Source organism: Myxocyprinus asiaticus, chromosome 1 (genome assembly GCF_019703515.2).
Source record: "Myxocyprinus asiaticus isolate MX2 ecotype Aquarium Trade chromosome 1, UBuf_Myxa_2, whole genome shotgun sequence".
NCBI classification, from domain to species: domain Eukaryota; kingdom Metazoa; phylum Chordata; class Actinopteri; order Cypriniformes; family Catostomidae; genus Myxocyprinus; species Myxocyprinus asiaticus.
Genome location: NC_059344.1, coordinates 51,015,462 through 51,026,696, shown reverse-complemented (window position 1 = coordinate 51,026,696; position 11,235 = coordinate 51,015,462). Strand labels below are relative to the sequence as shown.

The following is an 11,235-nucleotide window of genomic DNA, read 5'->3' as shown; positions in this document are numbered from 1 at the left end:
ATAATTAAAATTTATGAAAACCAAAAATGAGTTTGAGTTTAAATAAGAAAGAGTTTAAACCGTGATAGTTAATGTTTAAGCCATGTTGTTAAATTATCATGTAAACACACTTGTTTTAACATCCATTTTACATGTAGAATTAAACTAATTTATGTTTAATGAAACATTTGTTTAAATTTACTTTTCATTTCTTGATGCTGTGTGATACAGATTGTTGTGTTTAGTAGCCTACTCATATAAAGTGTGCTTAAAAAAACTTCACAAGTTTAAAATTTTAAATAATGATGCATTTTTTTTAAGCAAACATTTTACACTTAGTAGATTTTAAGTTATTTACATTTTATTAAAACAAAAAATAAAAAAATAATTACTTTGTATTTATTGATGCTGTGCAGATTGTTGTGTTTAGCAGCCTAGTTGTATGAAGCGTGCTTTACCTTTACATTTATTCATTTGGCAGACGCTTTTATCCAAAGCGACTTACAAAAAAGGAACACATAAGCAAATCATCTTAATGAGACAGTGGTACGAAAAGTGCCATATTACAAAGTTTCACTAGCATCAGAATAGCATTCAAAACAGATTAAAGTGCAACAAGGGAATTTTTTTTTTTTTTTTTTTTTTTTAAGTGACTGGTTAAGTGGTCATGGAAAATATGTGTTTTTAGCCATTTTTTGAAGACAGAAAGTGAGTTAGCTTCACGGATGGAGTTGGGAAGGTCATTCCACCAACGTGGTATGATGAAGCCGAAAGTCCGGGAAAGTGTTTTGGTGCCTCTTTGTGTTGGTACAACAAGGCAACATTCCTTAGCGTAGCTCTGCATAAATGATTTTAGGTATGCTGGAGCAGACCCAGTGACTGTTTTGTATGCCAGCATCAGAGCCTTGAACTTGATACGTGCATCAACGGCAGCCAGTGAATAGAGACAAGGAGTGGTGTAACATGCGCTTTCTTTGGTTGATTAAAGACCAGACGTGCTGCTGCATTCTGGATCATTTGCAGGGGTCTAATTGCACATGCAGGGAGGCCTGCAATGAGAGCGTTACAGTAGTCCAGTCTAGTTATGACAAGTGACTGAACAAGAAGTTGTGTGGCATGTTCAGAGAGGAAGGGTCTTATCTTCCTGAAATTGTAGAGTGTAAATCTACATGATCTTGCAGTCTTTGAGATGTGGTCTGTGAAATTTAGTTTGTTATCGATGGTTACCCCTAGATTTCTGACCGTTTTGGAAGGTGTTACTGTAGTTGCACCCAGCTGCACGGTGATGTTGTGTTCAACAGCAGGGTTGGCTGGAAAGACAAGGAGTTCAGTCTTGGCTGGGTTAAGTTGCAGGTGGTGTTCCTTCATCCAGGCTGAGATGTCTGCCAGGCAGGCAGAGATTCGAGCAGTCACTGTGGTGTCATTGGGCTGGAAAGACAAGTAGAGTTGCATGTCATCAGCATAGCAGTGGTAAGAGAAACCATGTGCCTGAATGATGGGTCCCAGTTATAATGTGTATATAGAGAAGAGAAATGGCCCAAGCACTAAGCCCTGAGGTACCCCAGTAAGTAGCTGAAGTGACTTGGACACCTCACCTCTCCAGGCTACCTTGAAGGAACTACCTGAGAGATAGGAATTAAACCAGTCAAGTACAGTTCCTGTGATGTCCAGCGAAGAGAGGGTGGAGAGTAAGATCTGATGGTTGACTGTGTCAAAGGCTGCAGAAAGGTCCAGTAGAATCAGGACGGATGATCTGGATTCAGCTTTCGCCTGTCTCAGCGACTCAGTGACAGACAGCAGGGCAGCCTCAGTGGAGTGTCCACTTTTGAAGCCTGACTGATTGTCATCCAGCAGCTTGTTCTGTGAGAGATAGGCAGAGATTTGATTGAAAACTGCCCTTTCAAGTGTTTTTGCCATGAATGGGATGAGATAGACTGGTCTGTAGTTTTCTATTTGTGTGGGGTTAAGTGTGGGTTTCTTCAGCAGCAGGGTTACTCGAGCCTGCTTAAATGTAGTGGGAAAAGTGCCTGTAAGTAGAGATGTGTTAATTATGTGAGTGAGGGCAGGTAAGATGGATGGAGAGATGGCATGGAGAAGGTGAGAAGGAATGGGGTCAAGGGAACAGGTGGTGGAGTGGTTGGAGAGGAGGAGTTTAGAGACCTCAGTGTCAGTCAGAGGAGAGAACATAGAGACAGAGGAGTTGCATACAGGGTACAGGTGTTTGACAGGGTGAGGTGCTGAGAATGTATTGGTGATGACTGTAACCTTATTAGTAAAAAATGTGGCGAAGACATCTGCTGTCAGTGATGTGTCAGGCGGTGGAGGACAGAGAAGTGTGTTGAATGTTCTAAACAAGCTGCGAGTGTCTGTGGTGCTGTTGATCTTGTTCTGGTAGTAGGAAGTTTTTGCAGATTTAACATTATCTGAAAAAGTTGCAAGCAGAGACTGATACTTACCTAGATCTGCTGGATCTTTAGATCTCCTCTCAGCTGCCCTGAGGTCAGTCTGATGTTCACGAAAGACGTCAGAGATCCAGGGGCTGGGTGGTGTAGTACGTGCTGGCCTTGAGGAGAGAGGACAGATGTTGTCTAGAAAGGTTGTTAAAGTAGAGCTTAGTGTGTCTGTGGCAGTGTTTACATCAAGGGTGGAAAATACATTTTGTGTGGGAAGAGAGGTAGAAACAGCAGTGGAAGGGCGAGAGGGTGAAAGAGAATGGAGGTTACGGAGAAAGGAAACCAAAGGTGGAGTCTGTTTTAATGTAGATGGGAGAGTCATGTTGAATTGAACAAAGTAGTGATCAGAGACACATAAAGAAGTAACAAGAATATTTGAGTTGGTACAGTTACATGAAAAAATGAGGCCCAGCTGGTTGCCCGATCTGTGAGTTGCTGTGGTGCTTAGTCTTTCCAAGTCAAATGAGGCCAGAAGAGCATTCAGTTCAGTGGCCTGGGGCTTGTCTTGGTGTATGTTGAAATTGCCAAGAACCACAAGTTGCTTACCGTCCTCCGGGAAGGAGGAAAGTATGACATCCAACTCCTCAATAAAGTTTGCCAGCTGACCTGGAGGGCGATAAATGACAACATGTATTTTTGTGGGTTGCATTGTAGTAATAGCATGGAATTAAAAAGTAGTATTGTTGCATAGAGAAGATTGTGGTAAAAAAGTCCAGTTGTTATGAATGAGCAAACCTGTTCCCCCACCCCTACCGGTGTGTCAAGGGGTGTGAGAGAAGGAGAAGTTGTTGGAGAGAGCAGCAGGTGTTGCTGTGTCTTCTAGACGTATCCATATTTCTGTCAGTGCCAGGATGCCGAGGGTGGACTGTGTGGCAATAGCTGTAATGAAGTCAACTTTGTTCACAGCTGACTGGCAGTTCTAGAGTCCCACTGAGAAAGAGAGCGGAACAGGTGCTGAAGTGCAAAGTGGCCGTAGGTTGTGTGGGTTGCGTTTTGTCTTGCATCTATATCATATAAACGGTCTGTAACAGATAACAGGGATGTGCTTGAAGGCATATGATATTCGTGAAGTAGACATGTTAGTATGTACAAGGAAAATAAGAAAAGAGATCAAACTAAGATACTTAAGTGCTATGGTGAGTGGTGCCTTGTCGGTGTCCTTGCACGGTGGACTCGTACAGGTAGACTTGCTGGTCTTTACACAAGTAGGTCTTCACACGAGGGCTACCACTTCCACTGCCGCTGCCGCTTCCGCGTCAGCATTCACGTCAAATATATACACAATGCTAACGAGCCGTACAGTGAAAAAAGCAGGACACGCCTTAATGCTACTTAGCACAAAGCTAGTCACATGGGCAACTGAAACTACAGGTCACGCGAGGTGAACAGCGCGGGAACAAACGCGACTTCAGTACACTGCAAATAAATTATGCTACACTTTAGCAATAAATAATACTCTAAAACACATGAAGCACTGTTTATAGACACTAAAAACAATGATGGATTTACATACACTGGACAAACAACTCTAAATCTAGCAGTGAATATCCTGGGACAAGTCAAAACAATATAGCACACACACCAATACACATTTAAGCAATGCAAGTTCAAGCCAGTAAACAAACAGCACAAGTCTAGCAATGGGTACTACTCTACAACAAAGTAATACAATGAAATAAAAACAATTACATGCAACTGCAGACTCCTGTAGATAAATCGCTTATCCTGGTTTAAAAACTTTGTTTAAAATAATTGTTTGTTAAATGACAGGTGTAAGTGCACTTGTTTTAACATAAATTTATTCGTGATAGAATTAAACTTTAATTAAATATTTACATGTAATTAAACATTTGTTTAAAGCTACACTATGTAACTTTTTTGTTTAAAAAAATAGCAAAATGTTATTAATGAGAGAGTGCAACAAAAATTCATCTTACAAACCATGTATTTACCCAAATACACTTTGATAAACCTATAATAATATATAATTTATATTTTGGAGTTGTCGGGACAGATTTAGCGGGAAATTGGATACATGTTGACGTCATATCCATACACAGTGAAAATAAACTCCAGCTATTGTAGCACGCGTATGGCGTGGGAGTAGCTGAAGCTGAAAGTTTGTTGTCACAACGAACGAGAAAATATGACCATGGATCATTCAAAACAGCAAACTTCCGGGGAATCACCGGATGTAAAAACAAAGAAACCCCAAACAGAGGAGAGTCTACAAGCAAAAAGGGAAAGCGACAGTGTCCGTAATAAAACCCAAATCAACATCGGCTTGGCTTTTCAGAAGTGGCAACAACTAAAAGGATTTAAAAGCAAACCAGAGATGGATTTTTTTCTTACTCAACATAAGATATTTTATTGATATGGTTTATGTATAGTTGTGTAATCACACACACACACACACACACACACACACACATCTCTGTGTGTGTAGTGAAATAAAATAATTATACTGTAATCGGTGCAGAACATTTCACTTGCTAGCACACGTGTGTATTTTTCTTTATAACGGCAATAATTTATATAAATGCATCTTTATTCCTAGGCTTGCCAAGGACATGTGAGTCTTGAAATGATGTTGACCACCGGCTGGTAACAATGACAATCTATAAATTAGTTACTGCCGTGGTCTATTTGGCCAGAATATCCTGCAGTTGTAAAAGCTTTACAACGTTCACTAGCCATCGTACGTCTCACACCACTTGAACATTTGGTGAATCTTTGAGAAGATCTTGTTTATAATGGGCAGGTCTTTCCACTGAAATAAACATTTCATTTGAATCCGCTTGTTGTGCTTGGTCTCAGAGATTGGACAGACGTGCTAACCGAGACCCGACTTGCTCTCGCAGATGAATATGTATACGTAATCCTCCAGTTTCATTCGGGTATGGTCGTCAACCACACAATACCTAGGGTAAGGAGCCGTCATACTATCCCATTCGCCAATGAATAGCGGGTCATCTCCATGATCATTCAGATCCGTCCAGACTTTATTATAGAACACGTTCCAGTCTTTTTCCGTGAAAAACAAGTAAGGGTCTTCATCCCACACACAGGGAATACCTCTTTTAAGAGCTTAGTTGGTATTGGATCTAACATTCGTGTTGTGGCTTTTGATGTTTTGATAAGTTTTGTTAGCTCTTCATGACCTATGACAGCGAAGGATTGAAGTTGAATGTGAGGAAAATTATGAGACACTGTTTTCTGAGGTACTGTGACAGATGATTGCATAATTCCAATTTTATTTCTGATTATTTCAATTTTATCAGTAAAGAAATGAAGTCATTACTATTGTACTATTGTGTACTATTGTGTGATGGACTATCTGGTTCAGTCGAGGCTTTATTCCTAACCAATTTGGCACAGTACTGAATAAACACCTAGGATTGTTGTGGTTATTTTCTATGAGTTTGCCAAAATATGCTGACCTGGCAGCTTTTAGTGCCAGTCTGTAGCTACAGACACTATCTATCCATGCACCGCAAAATACCTCTAATTTTGTATTCTTCCACTTGCACTCTATTTTCCAAGCTGCTCTCTTGAGAGCATGACTGTGATCAGTGTACCGTGGTGTGGTGCTTTTTCTTTAACACTATCAAAAGTACTAGAGAAGACTGCATTTATATTTTCTGTTATTTCATCAAGTTCTTCTAGACTTTGGGGCTTACTGAGTGTATGTGATAGATCTGGAAGATTATTAGTGAAGCTATCTTTAGTGGTCGAAAGAATTGTTCTACCTGAATGATAGTGTGGTGTAGCTTGAGTAACATTAGCTGATCGCAGCATAAAAGAGAGGAGATAATGATCTAAGAAGTCATCACTCTGCGGTAGAATTTCTATAGTATCAACATCAACTCCATATGACAGAATTAAATCTAGCGTATGATTATGGTGATGAGTTGGTCCTGTCACATTCTGTCTGACTCCAAGGGAGTTGAGAATATCAATAAGTGCTAATCCCATTGTGTCATTTTCATTATCTATGTGAATGTAAGTCACCAACATATTAAAGCTCTATCTACAGTAACTACTAGATCTGATAGAAAATTTGCTAATTCACCAAGGAAATCAGAATAAGACCCAGATGATCTATACACTGTAGCAACAGCAAAGGACGACAAAGGAAGAGTTTGTATTTATATCTGACAGTGTTACATTAAGCATTATTAGTTCAAAAGACTTAAACTTATATCCTGTCCTCTGAGTAACACCACAAATGTCACTGTAAATTTTAGCAACACCTCCTCCTTCAGATGAGGCTAATTTTTATAATAATAACCTGGAGGAGTAGATTCATTTAAACTAATATATTCATCTTGTTTAAGCCAGGTTTCAGTCAAACAGAGCACATCCAAACTATGATCTGTAATAATTTCATTTAGAATTAATGCTTTGGTTGAAAGAGATCTAATGTTTAGTAGCCCTATCTTTATATGATGTTGATCTTTTATTGTTTGTTTTTTGTTTTTTGTTTTTTTCAAGTTTGATCTTAATCAATTTTTTTTTTTTTTCTAAATGATTTAGTGAGAGGTTTGTGTTTGGTAGTTCGGGGAACAGACACAGTATCTATATGATATCTAGGTGATTCAGACTCTATGTGTTATAGTTTATGTGATCTGTGTGATGACTCAAGGCAGCTAGCAGATGTTCGGATTAGCCAGTTTGTCTGCTTCTTGACCTGGGCCCCAGTTAGTCAAATACTATCACTATTAAGACTATTACTAGAGAGGTGAGCGGCACCTTCCCTGGAGGGATGGAGTCCGTCTCTCTTTAGCAGGTCAGGTCTACCCCAAAAACACTTCCAATTGTCTATAAATCCTATGCTATTCTCCATACACAACTCAGACATCCAGCCATTCAGTGACACTAATCTACTCTAAACCTCGTCACCACGATGAACAGGGAGGGGGCCTGAGCATATTACAGTGTCTGACATCGTTTTTGCAAGTTCACACACCTCTTTAACATTATCTCTAGTGATCTCTGACTGGCGAAGCTGGACATCGTTAGTGCCGACATGAATAACAATTTTAGAAAATCTACGTTTAACGTTAGCCAGCACTTGTAGATTTGGTCTGATGTCAGATGCTCTGGCACCCGAAATGCATTTAACGATGGTAGTTGGAGTCTCTTAATTTAACGATGGTGACTGGAGTCATTGCTTTTTGTTATGGTTGTTCTTGATAAGTGGTGCTTTGAGATCGATGCAATAGTCCGTGTAACACAGAGGAGAAAACGGGTGTGCTTTGTAAAATGCATGCAGTTTAATTGTGATTAAAATAGAAAGCGGATGCATGCAGAAAAATGCACGCAGTTGAATCGTGAAAAGAGAATAATGCGGGGGAAAACCTGATGCGCGCTGAAAAATGGCAGATATTAAAGATTAAAAGCTGAAAACAGATAGATAAGCGATGCTAAAAAAGCTAGCAGGCTAGAAACACAGACTCGAGCTAGGTGCCAGCAGCAACAGGAAATGATGTCAATCGTACGCAAAACCGGCTATATGTATAAAAAAAGCATGCAGTGCAATCCATCCATTTCATCCACTTATTTTTATGCACATTTTGGAATATTGCATAAAAAATGCAGGATGAAAACACCAAAATGTATACCCCAAGAAAGGCATACATTTTTTTTTATTTATTTTTTTTTATTCTGTAAGAAGATGTGTGCAAAAACTACAATAAAAATGCATTTATCAAATAAATTCCTTGATGCTCAACAAGTCATGTAACTGAATAATTTCCTCTGGGCTAATCAGCTGACAATTAACATCGAATAGCATCTCAAATGTTGCTCTGGTCATTCTGAAATGATGGAGTCAAAGCTTATCATCAAAATGATTGGCTACTATTACCTCACAAAACTGCCTGACATGCTGTCACTCCCAGACATAAATCATCTGCCGGAATTTGGTAGCAAACATAGTTTGTCAGAGAATTTTAACTGCGTGTTCTAACCCAGAAATTATTTAATTGCATCCACCAAAATAGCCACAGTGGAAAAAAAATATTATTTCTATTTTGCGCCAATTTCTCCAGAAGTGACAATTTTGTTCTTTTGAACACCTGAAATGGAGACATTGCTTTATTTGCAAACTATTTTTGCGATACTCAGATTTTTTGAATGAATTAATTCTGCAACGTGGATGGAAGCCTAACTATAGACACACATCGGTGGAACTGAATATTTTAATTCCATTTGCTTGGGTCTTGATGCTGGTTCTCATGCCAGTGTAATTGGTATCTGGGTCTCCCTTGCAACTGATATCTTTTGACTGCATCCAGTGTCTAGTGACATCAACCGCACTAGTGCATTATGAAAGCATTCACTTTCTCAGCCTAAAGTGCAACGTTTTGACACAATCTGTTGTGACACAAATGTTACGGCATGTAATATGAGGTAATGTTACACCACACGTTGCAAGGACTGATTTCTGGCAACAGTTCTCCTATTAAACCATGAAAATATTTCATGACTGTAACAGTAAATTCTGTCATATTAGGACAAACTTTAGACTGGTGTTTATTTATATGTAGATGTTTGAGTGTGTGTGTGTGTGTGTTTGTGTGTGTGTCAAATTTAAGCAGCTCTGTCAAAGCACTAGAGTGAGTCATTCTGGATTTGCTGATGTTGTTGCTAGCGTCTATAAAAACAAGCCTTGCTCAACACAGACTTGTGTAAGCACTACATTGCTTTGCCAGTAAAGCCTTCAGAATGTGGAATAAGAGCCCAATTAGCAAATGGTAGTCAGCAAGCGTTCACATACTGTACAGCCTCAAATGTTTTCTTCTAAACTCACTATTAAGTAATAATAAGTGGAAGCAAGTTTAAACATCAGCAAGAAGCCGAAATTGACTATTTAAACTGAAGACCGAAGCCAGTAGGATGCATTATTTAGCTCTGTCTGCCTGTATGTCAGCCAAATCATCGCTATAGTGGAGAATACCTTAATTAACTATTAATTACTTAGTTTATTATGCTTTGTGTTCCTCTAATAAACCAACATAAATTGACAAATATAATCCATTATGCTACAATATTCATTAAACAAGAAGAGATCAACACAGTCTCATTTTATGTAAAGAAATTAAGATTAGTATTCTGTATTACTGAATATTAATGCACACAATAAAACCACTGAGTATGACTCCTCAAGTTGAAAAAGTACTAAAAAAAAAAGTTGTCAGTTTTAAAACAGTTTTTAAACTAGAGACAGTCTAACATTTTGGTACTATGGACTTCAAGATTTGTGTCCTTTTCTAAACATTTTAAGTTATGATATCTGGTTCTATACATGAAACTTTTGCCTTGATAATGACAAAGATGTTTTGACACGTATGTAGGGAAGTTCATTTCTCTCATGTCAACAAGTAACACTGAAGAAAGTTTGTCAAAAAATAAGATCTGATGGCTACAAACAAATGAATATTATAAAATCTTGTAGTTTTCCCATAAAGGGAGTCTTATTTTCAGCCTGATCTCATGAACTTTATGTGAACATTACAACATTTTTGCAATTTAAAATGTACGTTCTGTATAACACGTTTGGCTGCAGTTTTCCAGTGAAATGTCCAGCTGAGGGTGCCAAAAGCGAGTAAAATGGTGTCATATTCAGCCGAAGTTTTAAAGTGAATTTTAAATGGATGTTTTTAAAACTTAACTCCCTAACCTAAAACTTTTGCCTGAACCTAACCAATACTGTTTTAAAATATAAATGAGACATTTAAAAAAAGACCTCCTTACCAAACCAACACCTAAACCTAACCATTAGAGTTTTAAAATATACATGAGATGTTAAAAAGACACCCTTCCCTTATCAACGCCTTAACCTAACAAATAGTGATTTAATATGCAGAAGCGAAATGAAAAATCAAATTTTCTGAAGCAACCACATCATTTCGTGCCACTTCTATGATTTCATGAGTTCATTGCTGGACTTGAACTGCAGTTCTCCAACTCAAAGTCCAATGCCCTATCAGGTGAACTACTGCGCAAGCTAATCACATTATAATAAGTGTATATATGTATATATGTAGGTGAGTCTGTAATACAAGCAATAAAATATATTGTTTTTCAAAAGATGCGTTAGAGTAAAAGTGTGTTGATATAATATAATAACAGGTTCTGAGTAATAGAGAGAAAAATAAGTATTTATAAAGTCATAATCAGCCATTAAAGTCCTGATTTGAGTGAAAGTGAATAAAACACACAGTTGCTGTAGCGCCTCTAATTTCTCCCGGAAACTGCAGGGAATTGTACCTGGAGACACGTATTAGAAGTTTTGCAAAAATATAAATAGTCACGTTTTCACTATGACCAGGTTGTTTATTATATATATATATATATATATATATATATATATATATATATATATATATATATATATATATTTTTTTTTTTTTTTTTTTTTTTTCCTCTCACATTAATACAAAATGTGTATCAATGGAAATTCTAGAATGCTAAAACGTGACCATTGTGTACCCTTGAAAAAAAAAAAAAAAAACCTGCAACAATATCAAAGATTTTGTGAAATCATTCAGTTTATCTAGCATAATTAAAAGGGAACTAAGTTTGGCTTTGAATAAATGAATGTATTAGTCATTACTTTCATCCCTCTTTTCCATAATTTCCTTTTTTCTTGTCTTTTTTTTTTTTTTTTTGGCCACATATCCTAAAACCATGATTTGAAGCACACATTTTTCCCCCTCTTATTCATCTCTTTTGGCTGACTTTCAAAATGGTAATTCCCATAAATTGTAATCCGCAACGACATTACATCTACACTGCA

At 37.8% G+C, this 11,235-nt stretch overlaps 1 pseudogene; it reads right to left on the bottom strand.

Moving 5' to 3' along the window:
• Nucleotides 1-643: 643 nt before the first annotated feature.
• On the bottom strand, nucleotides 644-1,704 carry LOC127448332 (uncharacterized; annotated as a pseudogene).
• Nucleotides 1,705-11,235: the final 9,531 nt, after the last annotated feature.